At 43.7% G+C, this 14,316-nt stretch overlaps 1 pseudogene; it reads right to left on the reverse strand.

Moving 5' to 3' along the window:
* Positions 1-1,230: 1,230 nt before the first annotated feature.
* LOC136131476 (dnaJ homolog subfamily C member 8 pseudogene) lies at positions 1,231-4,726 on the reverse strand (annotated as a pseudogene).
* Between the last annotated feature and the right edge of the window lie 9,590 nt (positions 4,727-14,316).

Consider the following 14,316-nt stretch of genomic DNA (forward strand, 5'->3'; position numbering starts at 1 on the left):
CCTGAGAGAGGGAATCATGAGTTGAGTCCTACATTTACCCCATCTCTTGATCTGGGGACAATTTTGCAACTATGGCATATAGGATGGTCAGCCTCAGACAGAGAATGATAGTCTACTGAGCTGAGGAGTCAGAGCTAAATTTGGGAGCTGCTAAAGCATCTGTAAATTTCAGTGCAGGGTACCAAAATTAAAGGAGCTACCTAGAAAGAGGATGATTTCCCAGCATTCCCTCCAGATTCCCAGACATGGGATAGACTTAATGAGCCCAGGGAGAAACTCCACAAGGTCTAGCCTAGCACAACTGTTACAGGGTTAAGACATAACAAAGATGCTAGAGGTCACACAGCCTTAGCAGATACAGGAATTCTGGCTGAGTCACAAGGGAGACATCTTAGTGAACACCCTGGGTATCCTGCTAAGACAATAGGAAGAACCATGCCCTAGGGTAAGGGCCACTCTAAACCCACTCTAACAAAGCCCAAAAGCAAGTCTCAACAACATCAAAATAAGCTTCCAGTATATTAACAGTCGGAAAAAAACTCAACATTCTTTAAAGGAAAACAATATAAACCAGATGCTTTACAAGGATTCATTCACAATGTCAAGGATATTATCATGAATTACTGGACATGTGAAGAAGCAGAAAAATGTGACCCATTAAAACGCAAGTCAATAGAAACCCACCAGAAGATGACTCAGATGTAGTCATTCAAACACTAGGACTTTAAAATGGCTATTATAGGGCTTCCCTGGTGGCGCAGTGGTTGAGAGTCCGCCTGCCGATGTAGGGGACGCGGGTTCGTGCCCCAGTCTGGGAGGATCCCACGTGCCGCGGAGCGGCTGGGCCCGTGAGCCATAGCCGCTGAGCCTGCGTCCAGAGCCTGTGCTCCGCAGCGGGAGAGGCCACAACAGTGAGAGGCCCGCCTACCGCAAAAAAAAAAAAAAAAAAAAAAATTAAAAAAAAAAAAAATGGCTATTATAAAAATGTCCAAGAATTTAAAGAAAGAGATGGACATAATGAATGTAGAGATGGTGAAATCTCAAGGAAACACTAGAAACTAAAAGAGAACCAAATGGGAATTCTAGAATTGAAATTTATAGTATCTGAAATTAAATACTTACTGGGTGGACTTAATAGCAAATTGGCAACTTCAGACAAAAAGGTCATAAATTTCCAGGCGTATCAATAGAAATTATCCAATGTGAAGTAAAAAGATAAAAAAATGATTTTTAAAAATCATTTTCTTGAGCTGCAATCTCTTCTTCCCTTATTCATTTCCTTTCATGCATCTCTTTCATTTCTCTCTCTTTCCTTTTAATTTCCAGCTCAGCAATGTGTTTTATGGTCTGTTGGTATACTGCTTGTTTGAACAGCTTGAGATCCTCCTCCTCCACGTTTGTAGGTTTTCCTTCCTTCTTTAATTGCCCTTTTTAATCTATCACCGTGCGTTCCAAGTATTATTTCCCTGCCTGAATTACATCCAGGGCCCTCGTCTTTTGTTCCTGGTCCAGTAGCAACTTGTAAACATGGTCCACAGCTTCAAAAGGGTTTTGTGCTCCATCAGCATCACCCTCTTTTTTGTCAGGATGCTCCAATATGAATAACTGCTGAAACTACTTTCTTATTTCTTCATCTGTCACTTCAGGATCTATCTGAAGAACATCAGGGTTCAAGTTGAAGTAGGAGGAACCAGGACAGGTCAATCTTTCAATCTCATTTTTGGACTTTAGAACTGAATCTCTCTTCTTTATTTGTTTCACCTCACAGTAGAAGGTCATAAATGCTTCCTCTGTGCTGTCCCCTCCACCCCAAGCCTGCTCGCCCCTATAGCCACCATTTCCCCAACTTGGTCACCACATGACTCTTCCTCTTCTTTTCTATTATGTGCATTTAATGCTATACATTTCCCTCTCGGCACTGCTTTCACTGTATCTCATAAATTTTGATGAATTCTATTTTCAATTCAATTTAGTTCAAAGCATTTTAAAATTTCTCTTGAGATTTCTTCTTTGACCCTTGTGTTATTTGGAACTATGTTGTTTAATCTCCATGTATTTAGGGATTTTCCAGCTATCTTTTATTTTAATTCCACTGTGATCTAAGAGTATGCATTGTAAGATTTCTAGTCTTTTAAATTTGTGAAGGTGAGTTTAATGTCCCAGAATGTGGTCTACCTGGTGAATGTCCTACACAAGCTTGAAAAGAATGTGTATTCTGCTGTTGTTAGATGAAGTATCCTATAGATGTCCATTATATCCAGTTGATTGATGGTGTTTTTTGAGTTCAACTATGTACTGACTGACTGTCTGCCTGGTAGATCTGTTCAGTATATGCAGAGGGGCACCAAAGTCTGCAAGTGTAATAGTGCATTAATCTATTTGTCCTTGCAGTTCTATCAGTTTTTGCCTCATGTGGTTTGACACTCTGTTGTCAGGTGTATACACATTAAGCATTGTTATATCTTCTTGGAGAGAAGAGACCTGGTGCAGTTATGTTAATACCAGACAAGGAAGATTTCCAAACAAGGAGTATTATCAGAGATGAAGTAGAAATTTTATAACAACAAAAGGGTCAATCAGTCAGGAAGGCATAACTATCTTACATGTATGTGAACCTTAGAGCGTCAAAATCCATGAAGCAAAAACTGTCATAACTAAAGATAAATAGGCAAATCTACAATCCTGGAGAGAATAAGTGATAAAACAGTTGGAACAAAAATTAGTACATACATGCGTTAGTTTTCTCTTGCTGTATAACAAATTTCACAAAGAGGTGGCTTAAAACAACATAGTTTTGTAGGTCACAAGCCAGGGTGGTCTTAAATGGGTTCTCTCCCAAGCATCTCACAAGGCCAAAATCAAGGTGTCAACCACTCTGGGCTCTGTAGCCTCTGGGGAAAGTCACTTCTAGGGTCGTTCAGATTGTTGGCATAATTCAGTTACTTGAAGCTGTAGGACTGAGGTCCCTGTTTCTTTGCTGGCTGTTAATCAAGGCCACTCTCAGCAACTAGAAGGTACCTGCTTCCCTTGCCACCTGGGCCCCTCCATCTTCAAAGCCAGCACCCCTTCCTCACACTTGAAATCTCTCTGACTTCCTCTTCCGCTACTAGCCAGGGAAAACTGTCTGATTTTAAAGAGTTCATGTAAATGGAGCACGTCCACTGGGATAGCCTCGCTAATCTTTTTTTTTTTTTTTTTTTTTTTTTTTGCGGTACGCGGGCCTCTCACTGTTGTGGCCTCTCCCGTTGTGGAGCACAGGCTCCGGACACGCAGGCTCAGCAGCCATGGCTCACGGGCCCAGCCGCTCCACAGCATGTGGGATCTTCCCAGACCGGGGCACAAACCCATGTCCCCTGCATCGACAGGCCGACTCTCAACCACTGCGCCACCAGGGAAGCCCAGCCTCCCTAATCTTGAGGTCAACTCATCAGTCATTTTAAACGTGTAGGGGAAGAAAAATATCTTTCCCCTAGCCTTCTAAGTTCTGGGGTTACTATCATAAAATACAGATTAAGAAGAGAAAAACAAACTAAACTTTATCACATGTATAGCTCTTGAGAGAGATAACCAGAGAAATGAGTAATCCTCAAGGAATGGGCTTAGAATTCAGGCTTAAATATTGTCGTCTTCAGCTAAAAACAGAGAAAGAAGGGTGTGGGGGAGGCCAGTTATGGGAGTGATCGGGAAAAGTAAGGTAAATAAAAGTAAGACTAGTTATGCAGACTTAAGCTGGTACCTTATCCATTGATAAGAGTCTCTTGTGATTTATAGTCATCCTTGTCTTCCAGGTACAGAGAAGGAGAAACTCTTACAAACGGAGATTTCCTTTGTAAATGTAAACTCCTCTTGTAAAAGGGTAACTTCTACTTTAGTTTCAGAGCTTCTCCTGTGTCTTCTGTTTCTCAAAATAATCAGTTCAAAATAATCCTTAGGACAAGGAGGCATATTCTGGGGTGCCATATTTTGGTCTTCTACAATTGCATCTATAAAAGCCGCTTTGTCACGTAACATAATTTAATCATGGGAGTAACACCAGGGAGTGGAGATCATAGGGCCCCCCTATGCATCTTTCTTCCTATCCCAGTAATCATGATATGGAAGATCTGAATAACACAATCAACATGACCTAATTGGCATTTATAGAACACTCGCTCCTAAAGTTAATTATAAGATCTAGCTATTCCACTTCTAGGTACCACCCAAGAAAAATGAAACCTTCTGTCCATAAAAAGATTTTTATATGAATATTCACGATATTGTATAATTAACAAAGTAAAAGATTTTAATGATGCCATTAAAGCATATGCCTCCTGATAATAAAAATAAGGGCAATTAGAAACTCCAGGAAATTTTTCTTTTTCTGAAGTCTCTGGAGAAACGTGAGAGAGCCAGAGAAGCTGTTAGATAAATGTTTGGAAGGATGCCCTGGTGCTCTCTTTCTTTGCTTCCTTCTCTGGAAGGTCTTAGCTTCAGACTTCGGTCTAGCAGTAGCCAGACGGGTATCACATTTCATCCAAAGTTGGGATGGTGTACAACATCTTCAAAGCAGAAAAGAAGTGGTGAGAGAAGCATCCACAGGTGATGGGTGGACTCCACATGTGTGGTGGTGATGCCACTGGTGGTGGTGTGCGTGTGTGTGTGTTTCTGTGTGATGGGAGGAATGGACTTTGTTATTGGAACCAAGCAGGACCCTGCAGGGCCCTCCCCGGTACCAAAGTCGCTCCATGTCCCATTTCTTGTTTGTAGAAAAAGGCTTTGGTCTCCTAGGCCTTCCCTGAGTTCCCAAGAGCAGATTCAAGCAGTTACTAATTAAGGAAGTGAGGCAATGCAGGAACAAAGGAAAAGCAGTTAAGCAAGAAAAGCTATGAGAGCTCAAGCAATAGTTCAGTGATAAAACAGAGTCCTAGTTCCCCTCAAGGGATGTACGTAACCATCTGACACATATCTTTGAGTTGTTCTGCAAAAACTGAGACCACCACCCAGGTGGAAGATGGTGACTACATGCTGACCACAAGCACATCGACCCCAGACTAGTTGGAACCAGAAGTTTAATGATTAAGATTCTCAAAACACCACCAACAACAACCAATCAGAAGAGAGACAACAAGCTGCAACCCTCACCCAATACATTGCCTTTAAAAACCCTTTGCTGAAAACCATCAGGGAGTTTGGGTCTTTTGGGCATGCGTTGCCTCTTTTCCTTGCTCGGCCCTGCGATAAACGCTGTACTCTCCTTCACCACAACCTGGTGTCAGTGGATTGGCTTTGCAGCATGTTGATCGAGGAGACCCAAAGCCAGGTTCGGTAACATTATTTCCACTATGGGTGGGAGGCAGCCTGGGCTATGGGATGCTTCTGGGACAGCTATAACTACTGCTGTGATTTCTCTTAGCCATTTTTAATGTTGCCACAGTGGGATTATTATTGGTGGGGGGAACGGGCAAGGGGAGGGAGGGAAATGTTTGCAAAATCTTAATTAGGGATTTTGTCATATATCTAGCTCTTTAGGAATAGGCTCCCCTCCACCCCTCTGGAGCTACAGCCTATAAATTTTCTCACCCCTTATGTGCCTAAGTAGGAGAAAATAGACACGTATTTTAATTGTGTGCATGTGTGCCTATGATTGGTATCTCAGCTCGATTCTAAATCTAGCTGATTCATTCTGCAAGTGACAGCAGGGCTTTCAAACTGTAGAGTAGCTCTTTGAAAAGCTCTGTGCTTCAGGGCTGAAGTGGGTCCTGGGAAAGAACTGAATTCTCCTCTCCTGTGTCCCTTCTCTCACTGCCCACAGCTGGAGATGAAGCCTTCCTGGTCCACTCTTCCCTAGTCTGGGCAGTTTGCAATCGGCACACTTCCCTCCTAGTTCTTTGGGCTAGTTCTACCTTTCCAGAGAGCATAGCTTTTTTACCCTATTGCTCTGACGCGTTTTTCCAACTACCTCTGAGAAGACTAGGGACCCCATTCAGATGCATTCGCGGCTGATTGTAAGGCTAGAAGGTGGACAACAGGCTAGCAGAGCCCCAGACCCTCTATCCCCCTCACCGCTTCCTGCCCCCATGGAGTATCTTGCTTTTATCTGTTTCATATATAAGCTGCCACAGAAGGGAGATATCTATTGAAGAAAGTATTAGGCGGTTCTCCCCCCAAAATATTGAAACCAATAATATTCTAATGTTTGAAGATGGTCTTCCTAGAAAACTTGTGAAGAAAACCATATTTCCAGAAGCTTCTGCTTATCTCCAACCATACGTGTTTCTTTCCTTTTTCAAAGAATTTTTACTTACTCTTGGGCATAAATACTTGATGCTTATCTGAGGACCAACTTTTGATTAGAGCTTTGTCATAGAAAGTACACGGATGTATATACATACCAGCAAAAAATTGTTTACAGTTTCAACCGAATGATGAACCCTGTCCTCGTACTCCAGCCTTGTCCTTCCGTTTTCAGTTTACCTGGTCCACGCTGGCATCAGTGTTTAAATACCGTCATGTTCTGGCAATGCTCTTTAAAATAGCTGTGACAGATTTTTACAATTTAATTTTGTTGCTATTATTGTATTTATTAGTTTTATTATTATATAAGTCAAACATTACAGAAAGCTTATAAAATAAAGAGAAGCAAAATCAAACAAATACTTAAAACGCCTGTAATCCCAACACCTGGGGAGAAGCAGAGATGACATTTTGATTACCTCCTTCCAGTCCCTTTTAAAAACATTTTTAACAGTAAAAATGGGATCATGTGAAGTTTTAACTTGCTTTTTTTTTTTTTTTATTTAGTGATATAGTTTTTTTCCATTTAGTACTCTTCAAAAACCTTATTCCGAAGAGTAGAATGGAATTTTATCACAGTCATTCAGCCAAGCCTTGCTGGTTGGTAGTTACTTCCAATTTTCTACAACTATGAACAATGCAACAATAAACGTCTTTGAAGCAAAATTTAATTCTTCGCCTACATTCAAGATTATTTCCCTAAGGTAAATCCCTTGCAGTGTTATTTTCGTACATATTCCCAAAGTGCTCTTCATTTCATTTTATATACCACCGCCTCTCACCCTCCCAGCAGTATGGAGGATTACCATATCACTGATCTGTGCAGATTCTGTATAATAATTATTATTATATTATTATTTACTAATATGATAGGCAGGAAATAGCTTATTGCCATTTACACTTGTATTTCTTTGGTTACTAATTATACTGCCCTTTTTCATAGGCTTATTAATCAAATATCTTTCTGCTTTTTGGGTATTTCCACTTGGACGTTCCCCAGGCACCTCCAGTTGATACACCCAAAAGTAAACTCAGGGCTTCCCTGGTGGCGCAGTGGTTGAGAGTCCGCCAGCCGATGCAGGGGACGCGCGTTCGTGTCCCGGTCCGGGAAGATCCCACATGCCGCGGAGCGGCTGGGCCCGTGAGCCACGGCCGCTGAGCCTGCGCGTCCGGAGCCTGTGCTCCGCAGCGGGAGAGGCCACCGCAGTGAGAGGCCCGCGTACCACAAAAAAAAAAAAATAAAATAAAAATAAAGAGCTTTCACACATTTACAAAAAAAAGGCTGAAAATTTTTCAGCTTTCCTTGAAAAGCTGAAGATCTGGTATCATTGACCGACTTCCCCGTCCGTAAATACTCTTCTGGAGGGAGCTGGCGAGGAGCTGGGAGCTGCCCATATTCCCCACAGTCCTTTTGTCCTTTTAGTAAAGGATAATTGTGCAGCGAGGGTCACAGTCATGACTCTCCGGCAGATATAAAAATGAACACATTAACGATTGTGTTTAATTCATTCATGAGGAGAATGGTGAGGTGTTACAACCAGTACAGAGGAGAATCCAAAGCTCAGGAATCTTGAAATAAACATGCCATTGGAGGCAAAACTGGGGGAGACAGGTCAGCTGAAACTTCATGGCAGAATTTACATGTATATAGACAAGAATTATTTTGCACTGATAAATAGAATATTGCCTGTCATATCAGTAAACAACGATCTCATAATCATCAGTGATTGCAGCCCTCCAACAGTGAACTGGTGAGCCCTGAGGGAACTCAGGAAGGAAACAAAGAATACCCGCCATCTAGCAGCCATCAGATTGCAGCCACTTCCTACTGTGAGCCCCGAGGAAACTCACGTTGTGAAAACACAAGATACCGGCCCCAGATAGCTGAGGTGCATATCAAAGGAATGATTGCAGTGAGCCCAGACTCTTGCATCTTCCCATACATAGAAAAGCGCTAAATTCCTTAACTTGAAATATCTAGTTTTCTTTTATTAACAGTAACCTTTTGTTCCTACTACTTGCCCTTTGTTGCAAAACTCCTGTATATCCTAGCTCTCCCCTGCCTTCTTGGAGCAGTTTTCTCAGGGTTACTTGAGATGCTGCCTCCTGGGCTTGAAGCCCGAAAAATTCCCACCAAATAAAACATAACTCCCAACTTTTAGGTTGTTGAGTATATTTTTTTAGTCTACAGCATTGTTATTGGTTATCTACAGCTTACAGAGTTGTAAAGCGTCTCCCTAGAATCAAAATCAGCTAACCTGGACCTCATCCAGTCTAGACTCCAGACAATGCAGTTTTCCACGGAAGCACAAAATTTCCCCTGTGCTTCTGTTTCCCATCGTCCTATTTACGGACTGCCTGGACTCAGACGCCTTGGTCCACCCAGATCCTACAGAGCTGTCATTTCTCCCGTTTTTACTCAGTTCCTTCAATTATAAAATGTACAGATTGGCATAGATAATCTCTAAATTACCTGACAGCTCTTTAATTCAAATATCTTTTTTTTTTGTCCGCGCCACACAACATGTGGGATCTTAGCTCCCCAACCAGGGATCGAACCCGCGCCCCCTGCATTGGCAGCGCGGAGTCTTAACCACTGGACCACCAGGGAAGTCCCATAATTCAAATTTCTCAGGGCAGCTTCCACCCAACACTCCCAACACACATCATCTCCATAAGTTATTCATCCTTATTCACACACTTAACAGTGAGGTGTAGCTACCCTCATTTGTGCTAAGGTGTTAATGGGTGATGTTTTATTAATATGATACCGTATCCTCCGCAACATGTACTTCTACAGCTTCAATCACCACCCAAACCATCATTTTTGTGAAAATACTTTGTTAGACCCAAACGGTCTACGAGGGATTCCAACTCGCCCAAGAACCGCCAAGAGTCGAGAGCCGCTGCAACACGCAAGAGGTTTATTAGGAGCCGAGGCACCGGGGTTCCCTGAACCTCACGCAGGAGGCCGATGGGGAACCCCTAAAAGCGGAATCACATACTTTTTATAGGTTTATTTACTCATAGGGCGGGTATATTCTCACAATGATTGGGTAAATGTGGTGACTTTTGAATTCATTGGCTTAGGAACTTTTGCCCCACCTTCTGGCCGTTACAGTTGTTCGTTCATTGTGGCGATTAGGGCGTATACCTGTTACGGGCAACTGGAAAATTACCCGCTGGCTGGAAAGTCCCCATCAACTGAAAAACTCCAAGAATTGGTTTCGATAGGGAGAAGGAGTGGCGCAAGAGGTTGGTTTACGGGAACAAGTGAGGGGGTGGAAAGTCCCTAAAGGCCCCACAACTTCACAACACTCAGCTCCAAACACCTGCTGCTTCAGACATCTAAAGTCAGCAAAGAGCTTCACCCCATAAGACTGTACCCTTTCCCCCAATCCCCGCCCCCCCGGCCCCCCTTGGCCCAGTCTCAAAAAGAGGACAGCCTCTGTTGGCAAACTGGGGATGAAAATAAGTGAAGGCTAAAAAAAGTACCAACCACACTATCTTCCTGGACCCCAGCTGGGGGGCAGAGAAGAGAGGTAGGGTACCAAGCTAGAATATTTTTTTTTTTATATTAAATACTTTTTTTTTTTTGCGGTACGCGGGCCTCTCACTGTTGTGGCCTCTCCCGTTGCAGAGCACAGGCTCCGGACGCACAGGCCCAGCGGCCATGGCTCACGGGCCCAGCCGCTCCGCAGCATGTGGGATCTTCCCGGACCGGGACACGAACCCGCGTCCCCTGCATCGGCAGGCGGACTCTCAACCACTGCGCCACCAGGGAAGCCCCCAAGCTAGAATTTGAATGATTACACGACACTGGGCATCCTGATGACCAAACAGAGCCTATTATATCTTGAGGTTTTATTACAAAATTGAAATGATTATTACCTGAACAAGACCAGAACAATTTGGGGTCAGATGGAGTTTTCACCTAAGAATAAGGAAAGAATCTCCCCACCCCATTCATTCATCAATTCATTCACTCAACAAATATTTATAGAGTGCCGAGTAGGTGCCTAGGCCTGTCTTCAACTCTGCTTTCCATTCCCTCTACCTCCCATGCACCCCATAGCCTTCCAGAATTAAATCACTGTGTCTGAGGCATGAGATAGATGGGCTCCAGGCTAGGCATTTACAACTAGCCTCCTGTTTACATTTCCTGAAGAAGGAGGCAGGTGGGCTCTAGGCTAGATAGTTACAACCAGCCTCCTGTTTGTACTTCGAGGTGGAAATAACAACAGGAACGGGGTAAATAGCTGGACTTTGTCTCCTGTGGACACTTTAAGATAGCAGGCATGGCAGGGACAGAGAGGGGCTAAAACCTTGCTTGAGCGAAAGATCAAGAGGTCTCATATTTCCCGTCCTTGGGGCAAGGGAGACACTGCACATGCGCAGAAAGGCTCCTTAGGGGTCAAAAAGGAGGGGGCTCCACCCAGAATAGGTGGTGACAAGCCTCCCCCCACCTCCCCATAGGCCTCCGGGCTAGCATCCATCTCGAAAAAAGTTGCGCAGGCATGTTGAGGAGTGCCCTAGGGCAGGTCAGGCGTGGAAAAGAAATGAGATTATTGGCCAAAGGTAAACAAAGACCCGGAAGAACTGCCCTGTATAAAGGATGTAACCGTCTCTTTACTGCGTTCCTCGTCATTAGGGAGGATGCCCGCACCCTTCCTCTCTGGTGTGTATCTCTGCTTTGCTCTGTCTTAACTAAAGCAACTGTTTCTCTGTGAGCTCTCCCACATGTTGCGCTGTGTCTCTAATAATAAACTTTGTACTTGTTTTTACAGTTTTTGCCTCCTTGAAACAAGCTTGCTTTCAAGCAGGGGTAAGAGTCAGGGAAACTTTGCTTCTAGCCTCTAGCCCTCGCTGGTCTAGTGGCTAGGATTCCTGGTTTTCATCCAGGCTATCCAGGTTCGATTCCTCAGCAGGGAGCGAAGATCTTGCTTTAAGCCACCACTCGCTGCTGTCTCTCCGAGAACATGAGCGTGTCTTTCTCCTGAGTGTCCTTAAGTCAGAACCAGCTCAGCTACTTACTAATGGGATAAGTACCTTCACTAAGCTGCTGTTGCCATCACTTTGAAAAGGGATCCCTCCCTGCCTTAAGAAAGGCAGCTACTACTTATTAAGTCAGGAAATGAATGTATGGACTCAGTCATGGCATTGCTACTTAAACGATAACAGCTAACGTTTACCTAGTATTCACTGTGTGCCAGGCTCAGCACTCTAGATGCATCATCTCATTTAATTCCTCACCACAGTCCTCCGATGTAGGTGTTTGTAGGTATTATTATCATCACATCCATTTTACAGACAAGGAAATTGAGGCTGAGAAAGAGAGGTTAGGGATTTGTCTCCCAGCTAAGAGGTGGAGTTTTGCATAGAGCTTACCTGCTAAACCACTGGGCATCACCCCCAAGGTAAGGGTTAAACTCCTCTCTCCTTCCCCTCCCCCAACACACTGTAACCACCTGCCTCTCACACCCCAGTGCATCTCTCGAGCCGCCAGTGCATGGCTCACACTGTTCTCTTCACGCTCAGTGACAGCTCCCTCCTCACGCAAACACTCACACACCAGCTCACAGCTGTCCCCTGGTTATCCTCAAGACAGCTTTAGAAATCCATTTCTGGTGGTTTTCTTCTTCAAGCTCTCAGAGCCCTTCACAGGTATGCCATACACACTTCCACTCTAGAACTTCTAATTGTCCTTAGGATAAAGGTCAATGTGACCTTAGAGCTGAGGCAGGAGATAGATGGGCCCCAGGCTGAACAGCTGGAGTTTGTCCCCTGTGGACAGATACTCCAAGATGAAGAGGAGAAGCTGAGCCCCGCCTAGATAGAGACCACATAGCTCTCGTTCTCGAGGTCAAGGAGACCTTCCCGACTATACATGCGCAGAAAGCCTTCCTGGAGGTCGAAAAGGGAGTGATGTCACCCGACCCATAGGCCTCTTCGCTAGAATCCATCTTGGCTAAGAGATATGCTCGCCTACATGGGAGACCCTGAGATAAACCAAATACAGACTCAGAACCAGGCAAAGCAAGATGATTGGCCAAAGGACACCTGGAAGAAATGCCCCGTATGAGCGATTCAAACTACCACGAGGGCACGACTCTCTCTCTCAGCCCGCCCGTGTGTCCATCCACACATACTCTTTTTTCCTCCTAATAAACACTTTACTTGTTTCGCTACTTTCTGTTTCTTTGTGGAAATTCGTTTTCTGCAAAGCTGTACAGGCAGGGCCTTGTCACTGGCCACTGGTCTCATGAATAGGATCCAGTGTTCTCGCTGCCGCAGACTGACTTCAATCTCTGGCTGGGAACCGAAATCCTGCTACAAGAGGCTGCAGGCCAAGGCCACCGGAGATCAGAGTCAAGCAAAGCCAAGGGAGATCTACAGGAGGGCCCAGGAAGACAGGAATTTAGAATCTGGAGTAGGAACTTAGAGTAGGATCACAGGATAAATACATGTAAGTAAAGTATAAGTGACAATGTCATGGTAAGAGTGGTGGTTGAAATCAGCTTTGATGATCAGGTCATATGCACCTTGAATCCAGAGAATATGGGCCACAAGTGCACCCGCAGGAGAGCAGGAATTGAAGTCCCTGTAGGAAGAGCCCCTGTAGATGGACACTCAACTCATCCCTCCTTGCCGTGGAAAGAATCACCCTGGACGTGCGTATCCCAGATCTTGCGCCCAGGGCACATCCCTGGTCCCACGCAATCTCCATGCACTAAGAAGGGAACTCCTAAAAGCTTGGGACGGTACAATTGTTTCCTAAGTCGGAAAAGGTCTTCAACCTCCAGGCGACTTAAAATTAAATACACAGAATGCATTCAAATCTCGATTCACGTTTCTGCTAAATCTGAGGATAACTGCACATATTTGGTATTGGAAGTATTTGTAATTTTAAAGAATTTAGCATTTTGGAGTCTGACAAATTTCTCTTAAGATTCCAATTTCAAATGTGTACTTTATTAATTCAGACTTAGATTTTTAAGTTGAAAGGGATGAGAATTTTGCTAAGTTTGTAAATAGTATCATGATTGCCAGACTTGAAGGTTAATATCTATATAATGATTAGCTTTACTACAATTTTTTAAATATGTGGGAAGGCTTGTATATTGGTCAGTAGCAAAACGTAGAAAAAAATTTATTAAATTTAAAAATGAGTTTAAAATAACTAAGAAAATTCAAGTAACTGAATTATAAGAAACCCTTAAAACTAATTGCTCAATTCACCAGCTTTATAAACAATTAGAATTGTGGGCTGAAATTTTAAAAGTTTAAAGGTTCGTTTTATCTATTGCTTCAATAAATTCCATAATTTGAAAATTTCTAAACTGATAAGCTGCCCTTTGGGAAAGGAAAAATCTAACAATGATTACTGTTTATGTGTCTGTTTCCTGTCGCTAAACAATGAATTCATTGAGTAGAAAGCAACTACTTCCTTATATCCCCATCAGCTGGCACAAGAAAGGCCAGAAGAGTAGGCCACCCATGGTAAGTACACCAGCAGTGAATGTTTATTGCTTACAAAATGCCAGTGTGAAGTCAAATCAGGCTACACGTTGCATCTGTTTCTTTTACTCGAACCTTTGCTCTCGCTGCTTTTGTTCATTAAAAGGACACTGTCTCTACATAATGGCCTGCCTCAGGGAACCCCCGCTCCTCTGCTTGAATGTTAAGCCAAAGTGCCTTTGTTTAGGGAAACATCCCGACCCTGTCCACCTGTGGATGGCTGCAAGAAAGAAATTAACACATTCCCTCCAAGAGCGGGGGGGCCATTCCAGGGGATGTTTGCAAAACCTATGACCTTTTTGCTTTACTTCCTCATCTCCTCCCCCTCTCTGTGCTATAAAAGAAACTGGCATCCAAACCCCGATAGGATGGTTTTTTGGAGACACTAGTCTGCCATCTTCTGGGTCGGCTGGCTTTCCGAATGAAGTCGTATTCCTTGCCTCCACACCTTGTCTCCAATTCATTGGCCTGTTGTGTGGCGAGCAGAGGGAGCTTAGTAACACCAGGACTGTGATGTGTGCTTTA

The sequence above is a fragment of the Phocoena phocoena genome, chromosome 11, assembly GCF_963924675.1.
Source record: "Phocoena phocoena chromosome 11, mPhoPho1.1, whole genome shotgun sequence".
Lineage (NCBI taxonomy): Eukaryota > Metazoa > Chordata > Mammalia > Artiodactyla > Phocoenidae > Phocoena > Phocoena phocoena.